General features: G+C 40.4%; 1 protein-coding gene across 1 annotated transcript in view; it reads left to right on the plus strand.

Moving 5' to 3' along the window:
• The first annotated feature begins 17,803 nt into the window (after window positions 1-17,803).
• The window catches only part of Atp10d (ATPase phospholipid transporting 10D (putative)), a 90,913-nt gene continuing 81,408 nt past the window's right edge, over window positions 17,804-27,308 (plus strand). The window contains exon 1 of the mRNA XM_040747168.1: window positions 17,804-17,976. The gene's annotated coding sequence lies outside the window, so the exon portion shown is untranslated. The remainder of the gene's footprint in view (window positions 17,977-27,308) is intronic.

The following is a 27,308-nucleotide window of genomic DNA, read 5'->3' on the forward strand; positions in this document are numbered from 1 at the left end:
TATCATCTTCATAAAATGATTTTTAAGGTCTTTCTCCTCTGCTTCATCTATGTAGTGCTTTTCAGGTCTTGCTGGTGTTGGTTCCCTATATTCTGGTGGAGTCATGTTGGTCTTTCTTTTTTTTAAAAAAAAACGTTTAATAGCAGGGATTTGGCATCACTTCAGAACTATAGGAGCCTCCAAGGACATCACAAGTTAGATACTTCAGTTTCTGCTACCCCACACTCTCCAACTGTTTTTCTGTATTCCTGTTGGCACACTATGTTATGATCTGTATTACATCCCACCTAAAATTTCTATTCAAAGTCCTAACCTTTCATATTTTGAAATAAGACTATTTGTAGATAAAGTTTAAAAATGAGAAAATTAAAGTAGCACACTATGGTGAACCCTAATTCAATATGACTAGTGGTAAAAACCATAAGACTAGGAAAGATACATTGAGAAGAAAGACTGTGAAAATACCTAACTTAGGAACTTTTTTTTTAACATTTTATTTTATTTATTTTTTTTATTTTCCAGTTTAAATTTAGATAAGAAACAAGGTTGCTTCACAAGTCAGTTCCAGGTTCCTCTCCCATTCCCTCCCTTCCTCCCGTGCCCTCCCCCCAACCCCCCCCCCGTTATCCCCTCATTTCCCCAGGGAGGGTGAGGCCCTCCATGGGGGTGTCCATAGTCTGTCATTTCATATAGGGCAGGGCCTAGACCCTTCCCCAAGAGTTCAGGGTGAGAGTGCACCTCACATTGTTCTATGGGAGTCCAAAGTCCGTGTGTATACTTGGGATGGGTACTGATCTACTGCCTAAGGCTCAATAGATTCCCTAGGCCTCTTCACTGACACCCAGATTCAGGGGGTCTTGATCAGTCCCATGCTGGATTCCCAGGCTGATGCCTGGGATTCAAGAGTTAACCTTTGTCTGGTCAGCTGTTTCTGGGGGTTAAACCAGCCCAGTCTTAATCCCTTTGATCATCAGTCCTCCCTCTCTGTTACTGGCTTTCTTGAGTTCAGCTCAGTACTTAACCAAGGGAGTCTGCCTCTTCTTCGATCAGCCACTAAATGAAGTTTCTGTTTCCCAGACTCTCTGGCCATAGGGTTGTAGGCTGGCACTCCCCAGATCTATGTCTAAAATCCATATATGAGAGAGTACATGCCATGTTTCTCTTTTTGTGACTGGGTTACCTCACTCAGGATGGTTTCTTCTAGTGTCATCCATTTGCCTGTGAATCTCATGATTCCATTATTTTTTTCTGCTGAATAGTACTCCATTGTGTAGATGTACCACATTTTCTCTATCCACTCTTTGGGTGAGGGACATCTAGGTTGCTTCCAAGTTCTGGCAATTACAAATAAAGCTGCTATGAACATAGTGGAACAGACATCTTTGTTGTATGAATGGGCATCTTTTGGATATATGCCTAAGAGTGAAGTTGCTGGGTCTTGTGGTAGGTTTATTCCCATTTTTCTGAGGAATCTCCATACTGATTTCCAAAGTGGCTGAACCATTTGGCACTCCCACCAGCAATGGAGGAGTGTCCCCCTTTCACCACATCCTCTCCAGCATAAATTGTCATTGGTGTTTTTGATTTTAGCCATTCTGACAGGAGTGAGATGGTATCTGAGAGTTGTTTTGATTTGCATTTCCCGGATGGCTAAGGATGTTGAGCACTTTCTCAAGTGCCTCTCAGCCATTTTAGACTCCTCTATTGAATACTCTCTATTTAGTTCTGCAGCCCACTTTTTAATAGGGTCCTTTGGTGTTTTGGAGACTTGCTTCTTGAGTTCTTTGTAAATTTTGGAGATCAAGCCTCTGTCAGATGTGGGATTAGTGAATATTTTTTCCCATTCTGTGGGCTGCCTTTTTGTCTTGCTGACTGTGTCCTTTGCCTTACAGAAGCTTCTCAGTTTCAGTAGGTCCCATTTATTAATTGTTGATCTCACTGTCTGTGCTACTGGTGTTATGTTCAGGAAGCTGTCTCCTGTCCCAATTCGTTCAAGGGTACCACCCACTTTCTCTTCTAAGAGGTTCAGTGTGGCTGGATTTATGTTGAGGTCTTTGATCCATTTGGACTTAAGTTTTGTGCATGGCGATAAACAAGGATCGATCTGCATTCTTCTACATGCCAGTCTCCAATTATGCCAGCACCATTTGTTGAAGATGCTTTCTTTATTCCATTGTATATTTTTAGCTTCTTTGTCAAAGATCAAATGTTCGTACGTGTGTGGGTTAATACCCGGATTTTCAATTCGGTTCCATTGGTCTACCTGTCTATTTTTGTGCCAATACCAAGCTGTTTTCAGGACTATAGCTCTATAATAGAGCTTGAAGTCAGGGATAGTGATGCCTCCGGACGTTGCCTTGTTGAACAGGGTTGTTTTGGCTGTCCTGGGTCTTTTGTTTTTCCATACAAAATTGATTATTGTTCTTTCAAGGTCTGTGAAGAATTGTGCTGGGATTTTAATGGGGATTGCATTGAATCTGTAGATTACAGGTCATTTATATAAACTATCATATCATCTCCAAATAGTAAATGTTTGACCTCTTCCTTTCCAATTTTTATCCCCTTGATCTCCTTTTGTTGTCGTATGGCTCTGGCTAGAACTTCAGGTACAATATTGAAAAGGTATGGAGAGAGTGGACAGCCTTGTCTTGTTCCTGATTTTAGCCGAACTGTGTTGAGTTTCTGTCCATTTAGTTTGATGTTGGCTGTTGGTTTGCTCTATATAGCTTTTATTATGTTTAGGTATGTTCCTGTTATCCCAGATCTCTCCAAGACCTTTATCATGAAGGGGTGTTGGATTTTGTCAAAGGCTTTTTCAGCATCTAGTGAGATGATCATGTGATTTTTGTTTTTCAGCTTGTTTATATGGTGGATTACGTTGATGGATTTTCGTATGTTGAACCATCCCTGCATCCCTGGGATGGAACCTACTTGATTGTGGTGAATGATTGTTTTGATGTGTTCTTGGATCCGATTTGCCAGTATTTTATTGAGTATTTTTGCATCAATGTTCATGAGGGATATTGGTCTGAAGTTCTCTTTCTTAGTTGTATCTTTGTGTGGCTTGGGGATCAAGGTTATTGAAGCCTCATAGAAAGAGTTTGGCAAAGACCCTTCTGCTTCTATTGTGTGGAACACTTTGAGAAGAATTGGTATAAGCTGTTCTTTGAATTTCTGGTAGAATTCTGCACTGAAGCCATCTGGACCTGGGCTTTTTTTGGTTGGGAGACTTTTGATGACAGCTTCTATTTCCATAGGGGCTATAGGTCTATTTAAATTGCTTATCTGTTCTTGATTTAGTTTTGGCAATTGATAGCTGTCCAGGAAGTCATCCATTTCCTTTAAATTTTCGAATTTTGTGGAGTACAGGTTTTCAAAGTATGACCTAATGATTCTCTGGATTTCCTCAGAGTCTGTTGTTATGTCCCCCTTTTCATTTCTAATTTTGTTAATTTGCGTGCTCACTCTCTGCTGTTTGGTAAGTTTGGACAAAGGTTTGTCTATCTTGTTGATTTTCTCAAAGAACCAACTCTTCGTTGCATTGATTCTTTGTATTGTTTTCCTAGTTTCTACTTTATTGATTTCAGCCCTCAATTTGATTATTTCCTGGTGTCTACTCCTCCTGGGAGAGTGTGCTTCTTTGTGTTCTAGAGCTTTCAGCTGTGATGTTAATTCTCTGGTATAACTGTTCTCCTGTTTCTTCATGTGAGCACTTAGCGCTATTAACTTCCCCCGTAGCACTGCTTTCAAAGTGTCCCATAGGTTTGGGTATGATGTGTCTTCATTCTCATTGAATTCGAGGAAGTCTTTAATTTCTTTTTTTATTTCCTCTTTAACCCAGGGATGGTGCAGTTGAGCATTATTCAATTTCCATGAGTTTGTAGGTTTTCTGCAATTTGTGTTGTTGTTGAATTCTAATTTTAAAGCATGGTGGTCTGATAAGATGCATGGAGTTATTCCAATTTTTTTGTAGCTGCTGAGGTTTGATATGTTGCCAAGTATGTGGTCGATTTTTGCGAAGGTTCCATGTGGTGGTGAGAAGAAGGTATATTCTTTTGTATGTGGATGAAATGTTCTATAGATATCTGTTAATCCCAGTTGGGTCATTACTTCTATTAGACCTTTTGCTTCTTTGTTGAGTTTCTGTTTGGTATTCCTGTCTAGTGGTGAGAGTGGTGTGTTGAAATCTCCCACTATAACTGTGTGGGGCTTTAGATGAGATTTAAGTTCTAATAATGTTTCTTTAACGAATGTGGATGCCTTTGTATTTGGGGCATAGATGTTCAGGATAGACACTTCATCTTGGTGGGTTTCACCTGTGATGAGTATATAATGACCTCCTTCATCTCTTTTGATTGATTTTATTTTAAAGTCTAGTTTGTTAGATATTAGGATTGCTACCCCTGCTTGTTTCTTGGGTCCATTTGATTGAAAAATTTTTTCCCAACCTTTAATTCTCAGGTAATGTCTGTCTTTAAGGGTGAGGTGTGTTTCTTGTATGTAGCAGAAGGAAGGGTTCTGTCTTCGAATCCATTCTGCTAGTCTGTGTCTTTTTATGGGTGAGTTAAGGCCATTAATATTGAGGGATATTAATGACCATTGATTGCTCATCCTTCTTCGATTTACGATGGTTGTTGTTGGTGGAATTATGTGTGGAATTTCACCCCTTTATTCTTTTGGCTGTTGGTAGAGAGGGATTCTCTAATGCTTATGTTTTTCTGGTTGTAGTTAGCTTCCTTGGGTTGGAGTTTTCCTTCCAAAATTTTCTGTAGGGCTGGGTTAGTGGACACATATTGCTTGAATCTAGTTTTGTCATAGAATATCTTGTTTTCTCCGTTTATAGTGATTGAGAACTTTGCTGGGTATAGTAGTCTGTGCTGGCATCCATGGTCTCTTAATGTAGGTAGAATATCTATCCAGGACCTTCTGGCTTTCAGCGTTTCCATGGAGAAATCAGGTGTAATTCTGATAGGTCTGCCTTTATATGTTACTTGACCTTTTTCCTTAACTGCTCTTAATATTCTTTCTTTATTCTGTATGTTTGGGGTCTTGATTATTATGTGGCGAGGGGATTTTTTTTGTGGTCCAGTCTATTTGGTGTTCTGTAGGCTTCTTGTACCTTCATTGGCATGTCTTTCTTAAGGTTGGGAAAGTTTTCTTCTATGATTTTGTTGAATATGCCTTCTGCCCCTTTGAGGTGGATTTCTTCTCCTTCTTCTATACCTATAATTCTTAGGTTTGGTGTCCCATATTTCCTGGATGTTTTGTGTTAAGGATTTGTTGGATTTAAGGTTTTCTTTGGTTGATAAATCCATTTCTCCTAGCGTATCTTCAACACTTGAGATACTCTCTTCTATCTCTTCTATTCTGTTGGTAATGCTTGTATTGGTAGTGCCTGACCAGCTTTTCTATTTTCTGCCTTTCTTCAGATTGTGTTTTTTTAATGACTCTATTTCAGTTTTCAACCCTTGCAGTGTTTGCATTGCTTCTTGCAATTTTCTGTTTATCTGTTCGTCTGTTTGTTGCCTTTTATGAATTTTTTGGTTTGTTCTTTCTTCCATTTCTTGCATTTTTTGGTTTGCTTTTTGTTCCATTTCCTGCATTTTGTGCTTTGTTTCTTCTTCCATTTCCTGCCTTTTTTGGTTTGTTTCTTCTTCCATTTTTTTTCATTTTTTGCTTTGTTTTTTCTACCATTTCTTGCATTTTTTGCTTTGTTTCTTCTTCCATTTCTTGCCTTTTTTGGTATGATTCTTCTTCCAATTCTTGCATTTTTTGCTTTGTTTTTTCTTACATTTCTTGCATTTTTTGCTTCATTTCTTCTTCCATTTCCTGCCTTTTTGGTTTGTTTTTTCTTCCAATTCTTGCATTTTTTGGTTTGTTTTTTCTTCCATTTCTTTGAGGGATTTTCCAATATCCTCTTTTAGGGCCTCTATCATTTTCATGAAAGTGCTTTTAAGGTCGTTCTCTTCTGCTTCGTTCGCATTGGAATGTTGGGGTCTTGCTGGTGTGGAGTCTCTAGAATCTGGCGGTGTCATATTTGTTTTTCTCTTGCTGACTGTGCTTTTGTATTGTCTCTTTCCCATCTCTTCTTCTAGTGGGTGCAGAAAGAGCCCCTTACTGGTCTGGGGACCAGAGTTCCCTTTTGGTGGGTGCTAGCAAGTCCAATAATCTGGTGGTTCTTCTATTCCTTGTCCAAATGCTGGTCCCGTGGGTGGAGAAGAAGAACAGGAATCTGGGGCGCTTATCCTCTTACCTGGTCCCCTGGACCCTATGCTGGGTCCTGTTGTACTTGATCCAGAACAGCTACTCCCATGGTCTCCCTGGGTCCTCTGGTTTCCTGGTCTCGTTGGTGGGAGAGAAGACCTGGGGTCTGGGTGCTTGGCTCCCGCCGGGGGATTGGGAGCTCTATGCAGTTCCCAGGCGATCTGCAGGCACTGGAATACAGGGCAGGAAGCCGGCCTGTTTACCTGATGCTGCCGGAGGAACAGCTGCTTCCCTGGACTCCCAGCCTCCTCTCCTTTCCTGGTCTCGTTGGTGGGAGAGAAGATCTGGAGTCTGGGGTGCTTGGCTCCCGCTGGAATTGGGAGCTCTGTGCAGTTCCCAGGCGATCTGCAGGCACTGGAGCACAGGCCGGGAAGCCGGCCTGTTTACCTGATGCTGCTGGAGGAACAGCTGCTTCCCTGGACTCCCATGTTGGTCTTTCTATTGCTGAGTGAGCTCTTATTCTATCTTCTTCCCATCTCTTCTTCCAGTGGGTGCTGGCGGGGTCTTTCCATCTCCACTGGTCTCCTTTCTTCCTGAAACTGAAGCTGGGGATGCTGACACTGAAGCTTTAGCTGAAGCTGGGGTTGCCGGAGTTTGGGGCCTGGAAAGACTGATGTTTTTCCTGTGTGGGCGGGTCTTCTGGATCCCTTTTCCTTCTTTTCATCCCCCATATCATAACCCCTTTCTACAAGGCTCAGGGGGTTGAAAGATTGTAAGAATCAGAGGCTGACAAGCATGAGGATAGCTACAAAACAGCGCCTTCTGGCCATGCCAAACTTGTAGTACTCATGAAATCGCAACATCTGTGGTTACCTACACAAGCCCTGCTTGGGGAGGAACTGATTCCTTCAGGGGTGTGTTGCTGGTACATTGTCAATGTTCCAATGGATAGTCCTATACCCAGTCTATTTAGGCAGCACTAATTGGACTCAGTGAGTTACAGAAAGAAAAGGACAAAGAAAATTTGGAATGGAATATAGCAGTGGGGTATCTGTGAAAATTTGGAATGGATGTTTAGGGATATATCTGACCAAAACACATTATGTACAAATGTACAATTCTCAAATAATAAATAAAATTTATTTAAAAAATAAAATGTGTTGGGTTAGAAATATGGCTAGATGGTTAATAATACTTGATGCTCTTACAGACACTGAATATTAGCAGCTCACAATTATCTATATCTATAGCACCAATTGGACTCAGTGCGTTACAGAAAGAAAAGGACAAAGAAAGTTTGGAAAGGAACATAGCAGTGGTGTATCTGTGAAAATTTGGATCTGATACTCCTGACCTCTGTGGTCACTAGCATTCATGTACACATATCCAAACACAGACACAGACACAGACACAGACACACACACACACACACACACACACACACACACACAATTTAAATGATAAAGTAAGTTGTTTAAAACCTGAGGTATGTTGTACTGGTTGGCTTTGCATTGGCATAAGCATGAGTCATCAAAGGAAGGATCCTTAGTTGAAGAAATTCTTCAGTGAGATTCAACTGTAAGTCATTTTCTCAAATAGATCAATGGGGAAAGACTCAGCCCATGGTAGGTGGTGCCATCCCTGGGCTGCTGGTCCTGGGTTCTATAAGAAGGTGGGTTAAACAAGTCATGGAAAGGAAGCCAGTAAGCAGTTCTCCTCCATGACCTCTGCATTAACTTCTGCCCTGCTTGAGTTCCTGTCCTGACCTCCTTCAGTGATGAGCAGCAATGCTGAAGTATAAGCCAAATAAACCCTTTCCTCCCCAATTTGGTTTTTGGCCATGGTGTATCATCGCAGCAATAGAAACCCCAGCTAAGACATATGTGTATCTGTCTGTTTGTGCCTGGGTGACGTTATTTTCTTGTCATCATACCCCTCTGACTCTTCCAATTTTTCTGCACCCTTTTCTGCATTGATCTCTGAGCCATGAGGCAAAGGGGTTTGATAAGGACATCCTATTTAAGACTTAGTTTCTCACCCTGTGACCATTGCTAAATTGTGGGCCTCTATCTTAATTAACATCTACTACAAGAAGAAGCATCTCTAATGAGGCTTCAGTGATACTCTGATCTATGAGTATAGCAGTATGTTATTATGAGTCATTTAATTACTAAGTTTCTTTAGTAGAATAATAGCAGGAAATTTTTTCCTTGAGTCTATGGCTTTCTAGTCTCAGGTTCTCGGCCTTTTTAGTAGCATCAGGTATAGGTTCCATTTCATGGAGTGATCCAGTTGAAAAGAGGTTGGTTACTCCCATAACATTTACGGCACTTTGGTATCAGTATATCTTGTAGACAGGTCTCTGTTTTTGGTTACAGGATTATATCTAGGTGATTCTGATGGTTATTTTTCTCCTTCAGCTGTGTGCAAAGTACTTTTTAGCACCATGAATATTAGTCATAGAAATGAAGCTTGTATTTGGAAGCCAACTTACTCTCTCTATTTTCAATGACTGAAGAAAATGATGTCTTCTACAGTAGGGTCTTACTGTTTGTGGAGGGTAACCAGTAGCCTTGGATGTAGTCTGGGATGTTGGAGACAGTCTATGGGATCCCTTTGACAAGTGATTCAAAAAGATGCAACCCATTCCTGGAACAGAGGTTTTACTTGGTGACATGAGATGTCTAGGTGGGGCACTGTCTCTCCCATTATATGGAAACTCCATTTAAATTTCTATCTCATATGCATATATTTTAGGAAGCTTATATAGCAGTAGGTTTTCATGTGGCTTTTCAAAAGGCTTTTAGTATTAGTTGTCATTCCCCATAGTCCCTCCCTTTCTCTGCCTTTTTATTTCTTTCCTCTTTTAATCCTAGTTTCCATTTTATACCTTTATTCCCTTTACCTCTATATTCTATTTCTCCTTCCTTGGAATATATTCTCTTCCCACTCCTGTTCCTTAATGGCTACTTACCCTCTGCTTTTTTTCTGATACATACGTATATTAAAATCTGACATCCACATATAGGAGAAAACATGCAGTGTTTGTCTTTTTGGGTCTAGATTACCACACTTAGGATGGTTCTAGTTCTGTCCAAATTTCTTGATCTCATTTATCTTAACAGTGGAATTTATCTTAACTGTGTAAAAGTGGCATGTAGTTATTATCCATTCACTAATTGATAGCTTTTCCTAATGTCTGTCAATTATGAATAGAGCAGCAATGAACACGGATAAGTGGGTATCTCTGGAATAAGATGTAGAGTCCTTTGGGTATATACCCAAGAATGGTATAGCTAGATCTTGGGGTAAATCTACTCCCAGCCTCCTGAGGCACCACCACATGGACTTCCAGAGTGCCCATACCCATTTGTTTCCATGAGCAATGAATAAGTGTTCCTGTTTAACTGCATCCTCACCAGCGTGTGCTGTTATTTCTTTTTTGGTCATTTCAACTGGAATAAGATGAAATCTCAGTACTTTTGTTTTGTATTTTACTGATGGTAGATGATATTGAACATTTTTAAAAGCATTTCTCAACCAATCAATTTTTCATCTTTTGAGGACTCTCTGTTTAGTCCTATACCCCATTTTTAATGGGGTTATGGCTGTCAGATGTATGATTGGTATTTTCCCCATTCTGTTGGAGACTGCTTTTCTTGCAATGATGGTGTTCTTTTTAGCTGTGGTGCCATGCACAAGACCTGCACAGGCTGAAAACAGACAAAATCCCAGCACTAAGAAGAGGAAGTAGATAATAAGCCCACATTTCACAAAAGAGCTGTTTATAAGTGATAGCTGTTGCAAGAAGGAAAGTCAACTTTCAAGACAGTGGCTGTGGGTATATCAGTCACACTCCGGGATAATCCCCATGCTCAGTAGTTGGCCAAGAGAGAGAGACAGAGAGAGTGCATATGCACCTTTTGGGGGCCAAAATTTTTGTCTTATTACTTTTTGCTTTATATTTTTGAGAGAGTCAGTGTGTGTGTGTGTGTGTGTGTGAGTCAGAGACAGAGACAGAGAGAGAACATGAAATTGGGTAGGTTTGGAGGATCTGGGAAAATGTGAGAGATAGGAAAGAATATGGTCAAAATACTTTGTATATAACACTGATTTTAATTAAAATACTAAAAAGTTAATGTGAACTGTCGTTCGTTGTTTTACTGTTTACTCTTTGTGGCCTACCACCCAGCTCACAAATAAATAAATGGAGTCTTTTTCTTACTTATAAATGCCTGGCCTTATCTTGGCTTGTTTCTAGTCAGATTTTTTTCATTAATTTTTAAAAATTTAAATTAGAAACAATCTTATTTTACATATCAATCCCAGTTCCATCTTCCTCCCATCCTCCCATGTTCCCCACCAGCTCCCATCCCATCCCCCTTCTGCTCCCCAGGGAGGGTGAGGCCTTCCATGGGGGAAATCATCCAAGACTGTCACATCCTTTGGGGCAGGGCCTAGACCCTCCCCCATGTGTCTAGGCTGAAGGAGTGAGTATCCTTCTATGGGGAATGGGCTCCCAAAGTACACTAGGGATAAATATTGTTCCTCTGCCAGAGACCCCATAGACTGCCCAGGCCTCCTAACTGACACATAGGGTCAGGGGGCCTGGTCCAGTCCTATGCTGTTTTCCCAGCTGTCAGTCTGGGAACCATGAGCTCCCCCTTTTTCAGGTCAGCTGTTTCTGTGGGTTTCTCCTGCCTGGTCTTGACACTTTTGCTCATCTCTTCTCTCTCTCTCTACAATTAAATTTCAGGAGTTCGGCTCAGTGTTTAGCTGTGGGTCTCTGCTTCTGCTTCTACCAGTTACTGGATGAGGACTCTAGGATGGCATATAAAGTAGTCATCAATCTCATTATCAAGGAAGGGCATTTAAGGTAGCCTCTCCACTATTGCTTAGATTCTTAGTTGGGATCATCCTTGTAGATCTCTGGGCATTTCCCTAGTGCCAGATTTCTATTTAAACTTATAATGGCTCCCTCTATTAAGCTATCTCTTTTCTTGCTCTCCTGTAGTCTCCCCCCTCCACTCAATCTTCCTGCTCCCTCATGTCCTCCTCCCCCTTCTCCTCTTCTCTATCTCTTAGCTCCCTCTCCCCTCCCCCTGTGCTCCCATTTGCCCAGGAGATCTTGCCCCTTTCCCCTTCTCCAGGGGACCCTGTATGTCTCTTTTAGGGTCATCCTTGTTTCCTAGCTTCTCTGGAGGTGTGGATTGTAGGCTAGTCGGTTTTTCTTAAATTATCCCATCTACCTCTTTCCCCTGGGCTTTTATGTTCTCTATACATTTCTTTACTTCTTACTCTGTAGCTTGCTGTGTAGCTGAGTGTCTGACCCCTGATGTCTTCCTCTACTTCTCCTTTTCTTGTTTCTCTAACTTCTCCTCCCAGATTTCTCCTCCTATTTATCCTCTCTGCCTGTCAGCCCCACTTATCCTTTCTCCTGCCTCACTATTGGCTGTTCAGCTCTCTATTAGACAAATCATGTTTTTTAGACAGGCAAAATAACACAGCTTCACAGAATTAAACAAATGCAACATAAAAGAATGAAATAAACCTTTGTATCATTAAAAATGTTGCACAGCATAAAAAAGTAACACATCTTAAAATGATATTCTACAACTTTTAATCCAATTCAGTTTCCTGCAAAGCTTTAATCTGCAGTATATGTATGCTAAACATAATTCTCCACAGTTGGCTAGGATTTCTTTGAAAACCCACTTTTTTGGTCCACCTGACTTGTCCAGTCATGAATGAAAGGAGGAGTGTGGATTTAAAAAAGAAATAGACAAGAGGCTGAAGATAGAGTAGGGCGGGCATCCCAGTGAATACTGAATTGGCCCCAAGTTGATTTTTCATAGCTCTTTTATACCCCAAGATACAAGAGAGGGCAAAAGACTTTGTTATCATGATACAAAGAACAAACCACAGTAATTATTTTCTTAATATTCAAAACATCTAATAGCTATGCCCTAAGCCAAACATCCTGTTATTAGGTAGGCATTAGAGAGCAAAACATCCAGTAGCTACATCTTAGGCCAAACATCCTGTTATCAAGGTAAGACAATCAACAACTTCACCTTAGACCAAATATTTTGTTCAGTTTGACCTTGAAGAAGCAATAATAGGCTTGAACTTCTGACCTTATATCAAACTGGAGTGGAGCTACTTCTATGGGCCTCCACAACCCACATCTGCTATAAGTAAAGCTTATATTCATACATCCCCAATGTATGAAAATGGAGATTTGGGACCAGTTTTCCTCTCCCAGTTCTACCCAACATTCCCTAAGGCTGGCACCTGTTGGGGCATTTGAGAATAAGGGACCCAGATTCTCCTTTATTAGCACCAAGGGGTGATTTTTCCATGAAAAACTCTAGACACCCTAGGTTTCATGTAGCTGGCCTAGGAGCTGACCAATTGCTGTCTTATATACTCCTCTGGCATATTGTTGAGGAGCTTTGATTTGCACAAAACATATACCACATGAAAGGAATTAGCTTGGATGTGTCCATCAGACATCACTTTTTTTGTATACCCTTCAACCATGTCTATTCAAGATAGTCTTATTCCACCACTCACCCAAAGTCAAGTGCCATTTCATGGAGGCTGGATCCTGTTTACTCTCAAGGTAGACCTTTCCTGTCTCCCAAATCCTGTCTCTCTGGTCAGCAGAAAACACACACAATCTAGAGACATGTGTGTCTTTTGATCTCAGTTGCACCTGCTCTTAACCAAAACATCTTTGGGAAAGAGAGTGATTGACTATTTTATTTTTTTACTAGTCTAAAGGATCATGTTCCACATAAGGGATTCTACTCTAGTCCGGCTGACTGTGTGCTTCTTGATAACATAAGAGATTGCATAAGGTTGCATATGAGTTGATTGGCTTATCTGGAACTTTGGAGTTGAAACATCAGTTAGCTCTTTTATCTGTTATTGATACCAATCAAGGACCAGCGCAGAGTCAGTTTTATGGCACCAGATTTTATCCAGAAACAAAGAGCAATGTGGAAGGTGAGTTGGCATAAAGTCCAATCTCTTCCTTCCCTGTTGACAGCAGAATTTAAAAGCAGCCTAAGGTAAAAGGAAATTGAAAAGGGATCGGCAAATGGTGAGTCGTGGTGGAATACCACATGACCAATAACATGTACAGGGAAAATGTGTGGATAATTCTGTCTCTTCTGAAGCTTTATTTTTTAATTATTAAATTTTATTATTCAAATGTTGCACATGAAAAGAAATCACACACCAAACTTAGCCAGACCTGAAAACTATATGGCTCAATGAACTTCTATACTGGTACAGATAGAATAGCCATTCAGATGGAAAGCTGTGAATATTCGTATTGAATTTTATACTTTAGCTGTCAAATATGTTTTTATGCACTTATCTACCATAAAAGTGAAAAATTTATGACAGAGTTAGAACTATAATTATCTTTATATCCTCTCTCATAATTCATTGTTATTACCTGCATTTACTCCTCTTATATTTAGCCTGTCTAGTCTTGTTATTTTTTCTACATGTTATGCTATGCTTACATACACTTTGGTGGCATGCATGCATATATTATTGGCTAGATACAACATATGAGCAAGAACACACATTTTTTCTTATGTACTCTTGCATAATATTATACTTTCTAGATCCATACATTTTCCAGAAAAATTTGTTATTCCACTTTTTCTTCAGAGCTGAGTAGTTTTCACACACACGCAGACACACACAGACAGACAGACACACACACACACACACACACACACACACACACTCATGCCAGTGCACATGGGCAATTTTCATTATTCATTCACCTGTTGATGGGCAACTATGTTGATTTCAATTCTTTGTCCTAATGAATAATGCAGCAATTTACATGGGTGTGTGAAAATATTTCTGTAATAGGGTATAAGATTCTCTGGATATATATTCAGGAGAGAAACAGCTGAGACATATGCTAGTTCTAGTTTAAAATTTTTGAGACATTTCCAAACTGATTTCCACAATGGCTGTATTAATTCGTGCCCTCCACCAACATCCTTTCTCCTCATATCCTCTTCTACGTTTGTGTTCAGATTTCTTTTTTTATTTTATGTGCATTAGTGTTTTGCCTGCATGTATGTCTATGTGAAAGTGTCAGATCTTGGAGTTGCAGACAGCTGTTAGTTGCATGTGGCTGTTGGGAATTGAACCCAGGTCCTCTGGAAGAGCAGTCAGTGCTCTTAATTGGGTCTCTCCAGCGCCCCCCCCATTCAGACTTTTTGATGATAGCCATTCTGACTGGAATGAAGTACTATCTTAAAATAGTTTTAATGGCATCGCTTAGCTCTGATGCAGTCTCGAAAGGCCCCATTCTCCATCTTTGGGTTCTGCACAGTGGTGATGCTCTGCTGGACTCCTAAAATGATTCCGGTCAGCTCTGAGAGTTCTACATCTACACTCTGAAAACGTGAGAAAGTCGTGATTCTATGGCTCCTGCTCACTGTTGAGACTTGGGTACTTGGCGGCTGCTTCTGCCTCGGATCACTTATCTCTGAGTGAAGAATGACGTCACAGGACTGCAATGAGTACTAAATGAGGCACAGACTCCTGGAAACACAAGATAGCAGTCCGTGAGCTCTCAGAAAACAGCAAAGGTGAAATATGTAGAAGGAAAAATCCTGCGATGGCTTTCTAAATATAATTAGGAAATATAACACGACATATTTAATAAATACGCCTTATTCATGGGTTATTAAAAGCATAGCTCTTCCTCTCCCACTTATGAAAGTTACTTAGACCTGGAATTGGGAATTGCTGCAATCTATGCATGAGTCATGCCCTCTGGACAAGCACAGAGGACAAAAAGTGCCTCATCATGAATATGTAAAATCAGTCCTTCCTTCTACTACTTTAGTCTGTGTAACTTTGAAGAAATAAGGATATGCTTATCTTAAAGTGATAGGGAAAAAACTACTTCTTTTTCATGAACACATGGACAAGGAGTATCTTGTTAAACATGGGAAACACGTTTATAATTTTATAAGACTGTTTACTGATAATTCTTAGTTTACCGATGCTGTATTAATTCTTTAGCTTGTCCAGGGAAATGGGAGAAAATAGCACCAGTGAATTGGTAGCTGTTATTTTTAAAGCAGCTGTTATGTCTTGACTTAGTGACAAGCACTTTGGCTACCTGACTTCATAAGATCATAAAACACTAGATTCGTTTACTGATGGTGCTTAGGGCACATGTAGTGAAGAGTCTTCATAATGAAGATTTAGATTCAAGTGAGACATAGATAACAAACTCTCTTGCCGTGCATTTCCCATCAGCAATTTATTATCAAGCTACTAATATTGAGAGTTTAAATAATTTCCAACCAGGAAAGACAGAATGTTCTTTAATCTGTGTTATCTGCCATGAACACTAGTCTTTCAAGTCTTCACGAAAAGCACACTAAAAATGGAACATATTGAAACCATAAGAAAGTAGACATTATTTCAGTAATAACTGTATTATTGGTTAGCATGTTTAAATAGCTAATAAGAATCTTACACTTTAAAAAAAATAGAAATCATTAGGTGAAAAGATACAAGTGTTCAGGAAAACATTTAAGAAATAATAATAATAGCAAATCAAACCCCTAATCAAATCTAATCCAAATCATGAAACACAATAAAACCTACCAAACAACTGAAAATCCAAAACTAACAGTGGCCATTTCCAACAGCCTTTATCTGTAGGTATTAATTTTATATTTTTGGATATATTTAAACCACAGAAGGGAAACCAATTACTTCTGTTTGGTCACATGACACAGACACAACTGGAAAGCTAGTGATCTAGTCACTGCTCTCTTTCTGCGAGTGAGCAGTTCTGACGTGGATTTTGCAGTATATTTCCCACGCTTACATTGAAATGTACAAACATACAAAGAATGTACAGGGCTAAGTTATATCACATCATCCCATTACTCAGCAACAGCATCTTTGAAGTTAGGAATGTAATGTGGATTTTCCTCTGAGACAGTTCACATCATAGGAGTGATTCTCAGTCTTTGAGGTGCATAGAATGGTGAGAGGTCGGACTCAAAGAATTGCAAGAGCCTCACCTCTAGAGATTCTGGTCCAGTTGACCTGGGTGGGGCCTTGGCATCCAACTCTCTCATCTACTCTGGTGTATCGCTAGTTAGAACCACACTCAAGCATTTCCCAACAGACTGCAAATGCCAGCAGCATGCCTGAACTGTCCTGGTATGCACCTTCCCAAAAAAGCCTCTCAGCTCCATCCCTGCCCCGAGGCAGGGAGGCGAAGCAGACAACTAACTGGAATTTAAACAGAACATACTGCTATTCAACCATCCTGTCAGAACTAGTGATATGCCTGCAAAAGTCTTAGTGGGGCCAGGAGTTTTCAGAGGCCAAGAGCTGACTAACTCTGGAGATTTGCCCTTGCCTGCCGAAGGAGGCTCCACAGGAAACCACACCCTGACCTTCTTTTTAGTTTGGCACCTCCCGGGAGGGTGCAAAAAACTCGTTTGGCATCTCTTGGTTTGGGATGGCTTTGTCCTGGTGAGCACACGACTAAGAGGTATTAGCATAATCAATTACTTCTCGCATTTGAGAGGCACTAGAGTTCGAACCCAGTCAGGAAAAGGAACAGCTTAGGAGTTCTAATATGCTTCTACATTGTTTCAGTGGAGTAACCTGCAGCTGAGTTTTGGGTTTTATTTTGAGTTGTTTTTCTTTTTTATTCTTAAGTAATTAAAAAAATTCTTTGAGAATTTCATATTGTGTATTTTGATTTTGTCTCCTCCCTTCCCCTAGTCCTCCCAAACACTTTTCACTCTCGCCTCCCCGCTCAGCCCACTCTAACTTTTTGAATCCTGTCCAGTTTGTGTCTTCCTACTATTTCTTCTGGGTGTCGGACCTGGCAAGGAGCTTGGTCGACATACCCTCTTGCCTTCTTGAAGCAGTTGGGCAAGATTTTGGACACTAGACAGGTGGGTTCTTTTTCTTTTTTAAATTTGGAGAATAAAAATATAAGAAAAAATTAGAGAAAAAAATCTAAGAAACGAAAAGAAAAGCATAGGAAAAAAGGAAGAATGCCTTGAGCTTAAAGCAAACAGACCCTGGCAGATACGTGGATAAAGTCACGTTATTTTGAGTAAAGGAGTCTAAAGGAAAGAGAAAGAAGCCCAAATTAGAACTGTAGTTTTTTGGTTTTTTTAGTAAAATAATTACTAGTCACACAACTTTAACATTCCACTTTAAGATTTAGTATCTTTACTCTCCAAAACATAACCACTAGGTGTTTCAAGCCTCGGTAAATGAGCACATTGTTCAACAAAATCACAGTAATGGAAGGTCAGGAAGGTCCGCAAACTGCTGAGTGGGTGACTATCAGAATGGGAAAGGACAAACCTTGGGTCACTGGGACATCTGGGCAGGGTGGGGCCTCTGTGGGTCCAACCGCGGGAGGCAAGAGCTCCGCAACTGGCCAGGTCCCGCCCCTTACGTCACGGGGGCGGAACCACGGGAGATTGACGGAAGCTCTGCCCGCCTGGAGCCCCGGAGGCCTGGAGGAGGGACAGTCGCCTGCTCCGCCGGCTTCAGGCACCGGCGCTCAGCACGCGGAGCTGGAGAACTGAGAAGTCGGTTTTGTTCTGCTTCTCAAAGACAAATGTCTGGCTTGGAAGCATAACTCGCCCCGCCCTTTGGATTCCTGCTCGGTTCTCTTCTGGCACCTTGGGATCCGTTGTGACCATGCTGTGATGAGCGCCCAGGGAGGGACAGGTAAGAGAGGCACGGCTAGCCGCCCCCGCCCGGCCTCTGCTCACTCTCAGTCCTACTGTGCTTTGAGCTAGTGACAGCTTTTCTGCCACTTCTGGTCCGGGAGAAGACTTGAAAATGGAGAAGCGATCACACCATTTCACTTCTTTGACTTCTACAGGACAGTACCTTCTTTGAAAACTGGTCTTTTGTAAAAAGATGGGCTGTGTACACGCTTGCGCCTTCACACAGACGTGCACACGCTTGTCATTCCGTTTCGAAATCCAATAGTTCAAAGCAGCTTGAACTGTCTGCTCCCCTCCCCCTGGTAATGAAAATGTTGGTACTTTCTCCCAGAGAGTAAACCGCGGGTTGATCCCTAGGGAGGAAAAGGTATTTGTGTGTTTTTGTTGGAACTTGTGAAACTGTTTTGAACGGAATGCTAAAAATAATTAAACAAGAAGATGTCCGCATTCTTTTCTGCATATTCCAACTTTGGAGAACTTCGTTGTTCTTTGGGGGCACGCTTCATCTGACATCATAAAACTTGCTTTATTTACCACGTGAAATAAAAAGATGTGGGCTAGTCAGTGCATTCCTCCAACCTGAGAAATGAGAAGTCTGATTTGGGACCGTGTGCCTTTAGAAGGAATATATTCTAAGTGCGCTCTTTCAGGTATTTATGATAGGACTACTAAAATTCCTCCTGGCTTCGTTTCAAGACAGCTGTTGCCGCTGTTCAAATGGAAGAAGACAATTCCATGGTTCAGGGCAAACCTGTAAGTCCAGTCAACCTTGAAAGATGCTCCAAGGAATATAGGGGCTCCTTCTGACCAGTGTTAGTGTAGCCACATTTACAGTGGTAGGCCGTGCTTCTGTGAGAAATGTATCAAAGAAAACAAGACAGGCACGCTTATATTCTTAAGAGCAAAAATGAGACACATGAGCTTTGTAGCAGAATGGTTAGTTCAGTGTCCTGCAAACGCCCCAACTGCAATCCACCCCCAAAGATAATAAGGGATTCTTACAGATTTTTATTCTCATTTAGATGTACCTTATAATAGCCCTCTAACTTTTAGCTTGTGTGTAATCAGAATGAGATCAAACTTCTGAAAGAAGTTATTGTAGAAAAGAACTCATCAACCATCAGTTTATTTAATCTAACATCTGTTGTGTGTGGGGACAAATGCAAGTTCCCCAATCTGAAACAGGATGTGGGGAATGTTCATCCTTCCTGTAACAAGAGCTGAATGCCTCTCATCCTTAGTGACTACATAACTGACAAATTGTTACTTATTTTCAGTAAATGGAGGGAAAATGCTTAGGATTTGGCTATACCTTATTATGGGATTGATGACTCTTCTATTGGATAGCCAAGGATTTTAGTATCAAGTTTTAAAGAATTTAAAACGATGTTCATATATTAAAGTCGTCATTCCACGTTTGACTTACTGTTTGGTGGATATCTGTCCCCCATGACTTCTTCTTTTATTAATACCACAAGCAACATCATTGGGGGACCCTGAAAAATGCATCAGTGAGGACACACGAAACAGGTCATCACTAAGCAAGGAGAGTTTCCTGCCTCGGGAACTGTGTGCTGGGCACGATCACCACACATGGTTAATAGATACAACCATTTCCAGGAGACCTCCTTCTTTTGAAGTTATTGCCTCAGTCTGTGGAACTTGTCACACAGAATCTACTGAATTTGGTGTGGCATAAGATATTATTTTGCAACCATTTTTCCTTCCACATCACTTGTTTTAACTTGTTTTCCCCAGTGTGCAGACATGGGGATTCATTTCTATGCTGAGATTATTTGAAACTATCCTCAAATATTCCAATTTTTGTCTTTTCTTTATGCACTGTCTGTTTATGTCCACTTCTTCAGATTTATTTATTTTATTATTTCATGTGAATGAGTGTTTTACCTGCATATATGTATGTGTACCATGTGCTTGTCTGGGACCAAAAGAGGCCCTCATATACTCTGGGACTGGACTTACAGTAGTGAGCCATCATGGGTGCCCTGGGATTTGAACCTCGGTCCTCTGCATGAGCAACAAACAGTGTTAACCTCTGAGTTAATTCTCTAGCCCTGTGTCTACTTTTCATTGAGATCATTTTTGTAGAGTTTTAAATCTACCTCTGTCTTAGTCTTTTAGGTTGCTATAGCAAATTAGTATAAGCTGGATAGTTTGTCTAAAGAAAAACACAGAGATTCACTTGTTATGTTCAAAAGGCTAGGAGGGCTGAGATCATGCTGCTGATAACTAAAAAGATACTTGTTTCGCCTGACTAGGCTGTGAGGTATTATGGTAGTCCCGATGCCCGGTTGGACACGTCATTTGGTCGTGGTCAATATGAATGAGCTGAGGACAGGGATGTGTGAGTGAGATGTTGGCATTTTAAGGATACAGTAATGGTAACAGGCAGAGGACAGGTGAACAGCAGTGCAGAACTCATAGGGCCACTCAGGGATATGGCTCAAAAAGAGTTGAGGTACCGTTCTTGCCAGACGTGTGCTGTTGTCCTCACAAAGGAGCCCTGAGAGATGCCATGGGAAGTGTTCCCTTCCGTTGGTCATCATTAGAAAACTAATCTGAGGCTCATTACCCCATTTTCCTGGGAGAGTCCCTTTCTTTCGTCCCATTCCAGCGTCTCTGTCTCTATCACACTTCTTGTGAGAAAAATTTAAATTTTTGTACCATATTACACTCTTTTCAAACATCTCTCATGGTTTCCCATTTCTTCCAAACTAAGCATAAGTCATCCCAACACATACAGCTTCACTCTGGTTCACATGTATGTATTGGTTTTCATGGCCCATTACTCCCTATCCATCTACAGCTGTAGGGAATGTCTCAGAGTTACCAAAGCCTTTCCAGCGCCCTCCTTTCAAAGCATTGCTTTTTCAAAGTCTAGAGCTCCCGCCTATCAGGAGTCTAAGAGTCCCTCAAGGTTCACTTAAAATACTCTTTTCTAGGAAGCCTTTCTTCTCCTTTCCACTCTCAGACATCATAATGTGATTTTTTCCTGTGGAAGTTTTTTGTTTCCCTAAATTCACACACTGTGATTGCCCTTATTTGATCTTTAAAAATCAGATTGGTTATTTTCATCACATTTTGGGGCTTTTTTATTCACCACTAATGTGATACCTGGGACAAGGTCAAGTAAGCAAACCAGAGAAGATAAGGGGAGATTTTTGTCTGTCTGTTTTGTGACCTGGTTGGTTTCTGGCTTATAGTGGGAGTATAGACAAAAATCACTTTCATGAATGAATTAATGACAGTAGGTAAATAACAATGAGTTATTTACTCATCATTAGAAAATCTTGGGGGTAGATATTTCATTTCACAGTCTTGGAAACAAAGGCTCAGAAAGGTTAGTGCTTGTAGTAAGTAGCCAGTCTGAAATTGTTGGCAGAGCTTGTGTTCTTTCTTGTAGATGCATTTGGTATTATTTGAACATGGCTGATTACAGTATCAGTATTGATTCAAGGTCGTTGTGTGAACTCTCAGGACTCCATTTTATAATTCCATGAAGATGACTGACCTTCTCTTCTTTTAACATTTTTGGATACCCAATGCAACCTGTATTTTTCAGTCTCACTTTAGACTAAACTTTTTTTTTTAATTGCACATCAGTTCTTAACATCACAGCATCTCTAGAATTTGTAATAGGATGAGGACAAAAGAAGCATTCAGATGCTGAAATAAATATTAGACATACATAGCACATGCAATAAAAGGGGTGGGGGGTAAGATAAATCACAGCTGGAGACATGACTTTGTTCAATCACCAAAGAGCACTTTTGATACTTCTAGCTCTACACCATCCAATTTATTGTTCCTGTTGACTTCCTTTTTGTTGATGATAATATATTGACCCATTCACTGTAGGCAGGAGATGGTAGCATTACTGATCCTTAAGTTTCTTTGGTTTTCTGGTGGCACATTTGACAGCAGAGGTGGTATGGGAAGTTCAAGCCTACCACCCATCACTTACCATGTAGGAAGCAGTGCCAGATAGATAGATACCTGTGGCCCATCTCTTCATTTTGGCTTCGTGATAGTAGAAGTAGCTATTCTTGACCTGCTGTCTGGTTTCGATTTTCATCCTTTTTTGCTGGAGGCACTGCAGCAGGTTACATATTTAGCAATGATTCTGAACTTATTGGTACAGGTAGTCTGTCACAGTGACCTAGCCTCAAGCCCTAGAGCTTGCTGACTTCTGTTTCGTACTGATTAAAACTAGATCTGTCCGTTATTAGTGTTACATGCCACTCTAGTCATGCTTAGCTTACCGGCCTCAGAGACAATTGGAATATGTATGTTGAGACAGCTTAAATAATTAGCATATGTAATCCAATCTTCAGCAACATTATGTCATGTATTGAAGTCAGTTTTAGTCATTGAGGAAGAATGTTTATCCACGTAATGTTTATAACAGACATAAAGTCAGCCAAGAACTTCCAAAATCAAATCATTAGGTCTTAGGAATTAAGGTTTTCATCCACTGTACTGATGTGTTAGCTATAGTTCAACTTCAAAATAAGTGAAGAAATGCCTGTCTTCTTCATTACATGTCTAGTAATGCCATTTGCCTTAAGGGATATGTTTTAAATTTGAGTCTTGATGGTTTCATTTGATTCATATGTAATATATATCATATTACAATGTGTAATATATTATAATTGTATATTATATATATGTAAACAGATAAAGGTAATAATCTGTGAAAGACCTTTAGGAAATATTTGGTGTCATGTTGTTATGACATCTAATTTTTCAAGTGTACATAGCTTTTTAGACATGTAATAATTTCCTTTTTAGTTATGAAAATAACTCGTATTTACTATGTTTTCTTTTATCATTCCTCAAATTGTTTTCCTTCACTGTAAATATTGTTATGTTTACTCATACAAATATAATCAATATTTCACATATAAGGAAAATATTTTGACTTGTTATTTTAAGAATATACCCAGGGATATATTTAACTGCATTAAGAACAACTTTGAACAATCCTCTGTAAGGAAGATTGTAAGTTATAAGTAAGACTTAACACAGTGGACTTGAATTGCCAGGTTATAGTTTTTCAGTGTAGTCCCTAGACTTGGAGCATTGGTATCGGCTGAGCTTATTAGAAATTCAATTTCTTAGCCCCCACTGCAAACCTCCTGAGTTGGAAACAGGATGGCCTGTACCTGGCAGGGAGAAGACTGAGTCAGTATTTCTCTCTCTCTCTCTCTCTCTCTCTCTCTCTCTCTCTCTCTCTCTCTCTCTCTCTCTCTCTCTGTCTCTCTCTTCCCTCCCTCCCTTCCTTCCCTTCTTTCTTTCTTATTTACATTAGAAACAAGCTTGCTTCACTTGTCAATCCCAGCTCCCTCTCCCTCCCCTCCTACCCCCACCCCCCACATCCCACCTCAATCCCCACTCCCCTCCCCAGGGAGGGTGAGGCCCTCCATGGGGGAATGTCCAGAGTTTGTCATATCATCCTGGGCAAGGCTGAGAGAGCATCCCTCCATGTGGAATGGGCTTCCAAAGTCCATTTTGTATGCCAGGGATAAATACTGATTACTACCTGAGGCCCCATAGATTGCCAAGGCCTCCTCACTGACACCCAAATTTAAGGGGGTCTGGATAAGTCCCATACTGGCCTCTGAGTCATCAGTCTGGGGTCCATGAGCTCCCCTTGTTCAGGTCAGCTGTTTCTGTGGGTTTCACCAGCCTGGTCTTGACTCCTTTGCTCATCACTCCTCCCTCTCTGCAACTGGGTTCCAGGAGTTCAGTTCAGTGTTTAGCTGTGGGTGTCTGCCTCTGCTTCCATCAGTCACTGGTGGAAGGCTCATGTTTGTCTTTTTGTGACTGGGTTACCTCACTCAGGATGGTTTCTTCTAGTGTCATCCATTTGCCTGCAAATTTCAAGATTCCATTGTTTCTTCTCCCTCTGAGTAGTACTCCATTGTGTAAATGTGCCATATTTTCTTTTCTAACTGCTTCCTGAGATGTGTTTTGGGTTAAGTCAGAGCTTAGTAAAGATCCTCAGGTGACCGGCCAGCAAAATCAATGGGCTTTGCCAGGCAGGCCTGTTAGTCTGGAAACAGGCAAAGCCTTCCTCTGGTCGGAGTGCGAATGTTAATAGTGTGTGTGAGTATGAAGAGTGTTTACAAACTCCCCGTGTGCAAAAACTAGCAACTGAAGCTTCCTCTGTCCAGATGTTTACAGCCTGAGACTGCTGGCCTGCAGAGACCTCCTACTGAGTCTAGCTAACTCCTCTCACTGGGCTGTACATAAAAACAGGCTGAGGCTCCCGGTGGCAGAGTAGCTGGTACCATGCAGTGAGAGTATGCATGGTCACCTGAGCCCAGGTTTTCTGTGTGCACATCTGTCCTTTCTGCATTCCCGCACTGAGGCCAAGGTGCCAACCTCGAAGGGTTTTTGTTGTTGTTGTTGTTTTTCGAGACAGGGTTTCTCTGTAGCTTTGGAGTCTGTCCTGGAACTAGCTAGGTAGACCAGGCTGGTCTCGAACTCACAGAGATCTGCCTGCCTCTCCCTCCCAAGTGCTGGGATTGGCTAAGCCTCGCAGGTTGCAGCACTGATACCTTTGTATTTCCACTGAGCTGAGTGAAAACACTACTAATATAATACCCCCAAATTTATAAAGCAATCAAAGCTCAATGTCTCATTCTTACAAATTATGTTAACTAGTTTTATGACTGCATATCCCCGTTACAAACAGAAGAAAACTAAACGTCATTGTGCTTGATAATAGGAAGTTCCTATTAAGTAGAATTTAGCATATAAGCTTCTTCAGTGTTAAGCCGGTATAATGCTGCGCGCCCACATAGCCACACTAGTTGGGGACCTGAGTATGAATGTTATCTTTTACTACCAAAGCAGTATCTTTTTATACTGTTAGGAGATTTTTCTTCAAACAGGAAAAGAAAACAAAAACTTAGTTGGGCAGTGGTGGAGCATGACTTTAATCCCAGAACAGGGGAGACAGAGGCAGTTGGATCTCTAAATTCAAGGCCAGCCTGGTCTATAGAGTATGTATTAGGATATCCAGGGCTATACAGGAAATCCTGCCTCAAAAAAAAAAAAAACCACACAAAACAAATCAACAACAAAAAAATCCCCAACACTCCCAAAACTTAAAGAATTGCATCTATCCACTGACACCCACAACACTCCCAAGAGTTTAAATGTAGAAGCATTTTATTAACTTCTGGTTATGCAATGCTCCATCATAAGTAGGTTTCAAAATTACAAGAAGTAATATACTTAGGATTACAGTTAATTTCAGTCTTTAAAAATAAAAATGGACGTCTATTTCATAATTCTGGAATAAACATAGTAAAAATAGAGGTCATAAGAAAGACACTTAAAATACCCCCAAGTAAACCAGTGTTAATATTTCCAAAATATTTTGTCATAAATATTATATAGTATATCAACTTCTGTGTGTTTTTTCAGGTTCTTTTCCAAAATATATTCCTCATGTAAATACTTAAATCATAAATGAATAATTTATGACATAGACTTTCATAAGAGATAAGTTTTAAAGAAGATTAGTGAGATGATAATAGAACATTTTAGGATGGTATTCAAACAGCGAAGTGGACCCCACAAATGAGCTCCAACTTTAAATGAGTTTGTGTCTAAATAAAGCTTATTTTGTAATGCCATATTCACATGAAATTTTAGCAGTCATAGTAAATCTCTTAATCAAGTTGACTTAAATAATTTGATGGCATTACTCATAAAGGAATAGCTAGGAATAATAAAAGCTCACTTGGATATGTGGTAGCCGAGGTGTAGCTGGCTTTGTGATGTTGGATAAAGTCAGTCTCTCTGAACCTTTTTTCTCCACTTTAAATTGACATATTTTATTGGATATTCAAAGTTATTTTCACCTTTAAGTATTGAGTTTTCAAGTTTCCAAGGTGTGTCTTCTTTAAAAAATTATTTATTTTTATTTGTGTGTGCACACGTGCTTGTGTGTGTATGTGTGTGTGTGCGTGTGTGTGTGAGAGAGAGAGAGAGAGAGAGAGAGAGTGAGAGAGAGAGAGAGAGAGAGAGAGAGAGAGAGAGAGAGAGAGAGAGAGTGAGAGTGAGAGTATGTTTATGTTCATCATGTGCAGTCAGGCCCCTGTGAAGGACAGAAGAGGGTGTTGATCCCTGGAACTGGAGTTACAGGGGTGTTGAATGACAGGTGAGGGTGATAACCCTGAGAAACAAACCCAGGTTCTCTGCAAGAGCAGTAAGTGTTCTTAACCACTGAGTCATCTCTCCAGCCCTAAGCCTTACTGTCTTTAAAATGCTTTTCCTGAATTGTCAATCTTTAGCAATTAATAAACCTTTCTGTTATAGTATAACTACCATTTATTGGTCTTTTATATTCAGATAGCTTGCATTCTTATGAATTCCTAATAGCAAACCTCTAGGGTAGGTATTATTATTGCCATTTATCTTTTATGGAGAAACTGAGGGTTTTAAGAAATCCTGCTGGGGCTGAGTGATGGAGTCTGAATTTGAACAACTGATCAGTTGTAAGTGCTAAAAAAAATCCATTATTTCCATCCTGTCACTCATCCCTGTGTTAAACAGGAGGATAGTTTCGTTGACCCTCAGTTTCTCAGCTTCATTCTTGCTTTAGGGTCTCATGAGGGACCATTTTGTGTACTGGAGGATATTTGATAGCCTCCCTTGCCTGTGGCATCCATAACAAAAACTGTCTCCAGATATTGACAATCTGTCCCCATTTATATAAACAGTAGTCTAAAGCTGAACAGAACTGTCTGCTCTGGCAAAGGCAAGATGCCTTTAAGCCATTTTAAGGATAAAGATGACATTGAGCAAACATATCTCTGGCAAAGGACCTGCTCATTCATTCAATACTTGTCATAGTTGATTAGCCTTCATTCTCTTAAAGTTGTTATTTTGAAGAGAATTATTGGTAAGATGCATAACATAAACCCTAGGACCTCATAGACAGTAGTTAATGTATTTAGTCCTTGAAGCCGGGCAGAGGTGGTGGTGGTGGTGGTGGTGGTGCACGCCTTTAATCCCACCACTTGGATGGCAGAGGCAGGCAGATCTCTGTGAGTTCAAGGTCAATCTGATCTACAGAGCGAGTTCCAGGACAGGCTTCAAAGATACACAGAGAAACCCTGTCTTGAAAAAAACATGAAATTAAATTAAAAAATAGTCCTTGGGTACCTGTTACCATTTTTCGGTTATTGTTAGAACAATGAATGAGATGGCTATATAGGGATGTTGATAATAAACAATGTTAGCAATGCAAGTTCATTGCTCTTTATCTTCATAATACTAATTTCAAGACTA

The sequence above is a fragment of the Mesocricetus auratus genome, unplaced genomic scaffold (genome assembly GCF_017639785.1).
Source record: "Mesocricetus auratus isolate SY011 unplaced genomic scaffold, BCM_Maur_2.0 Super-Scaffold_100006, whole genome shotgun sequence".
Lineage (NCBI taxonomy): Eukaryota > Metazoa > Chordata > Mammalia > Rodentia > Cricetidae > Mesocricetus > Mesocricetus auratus.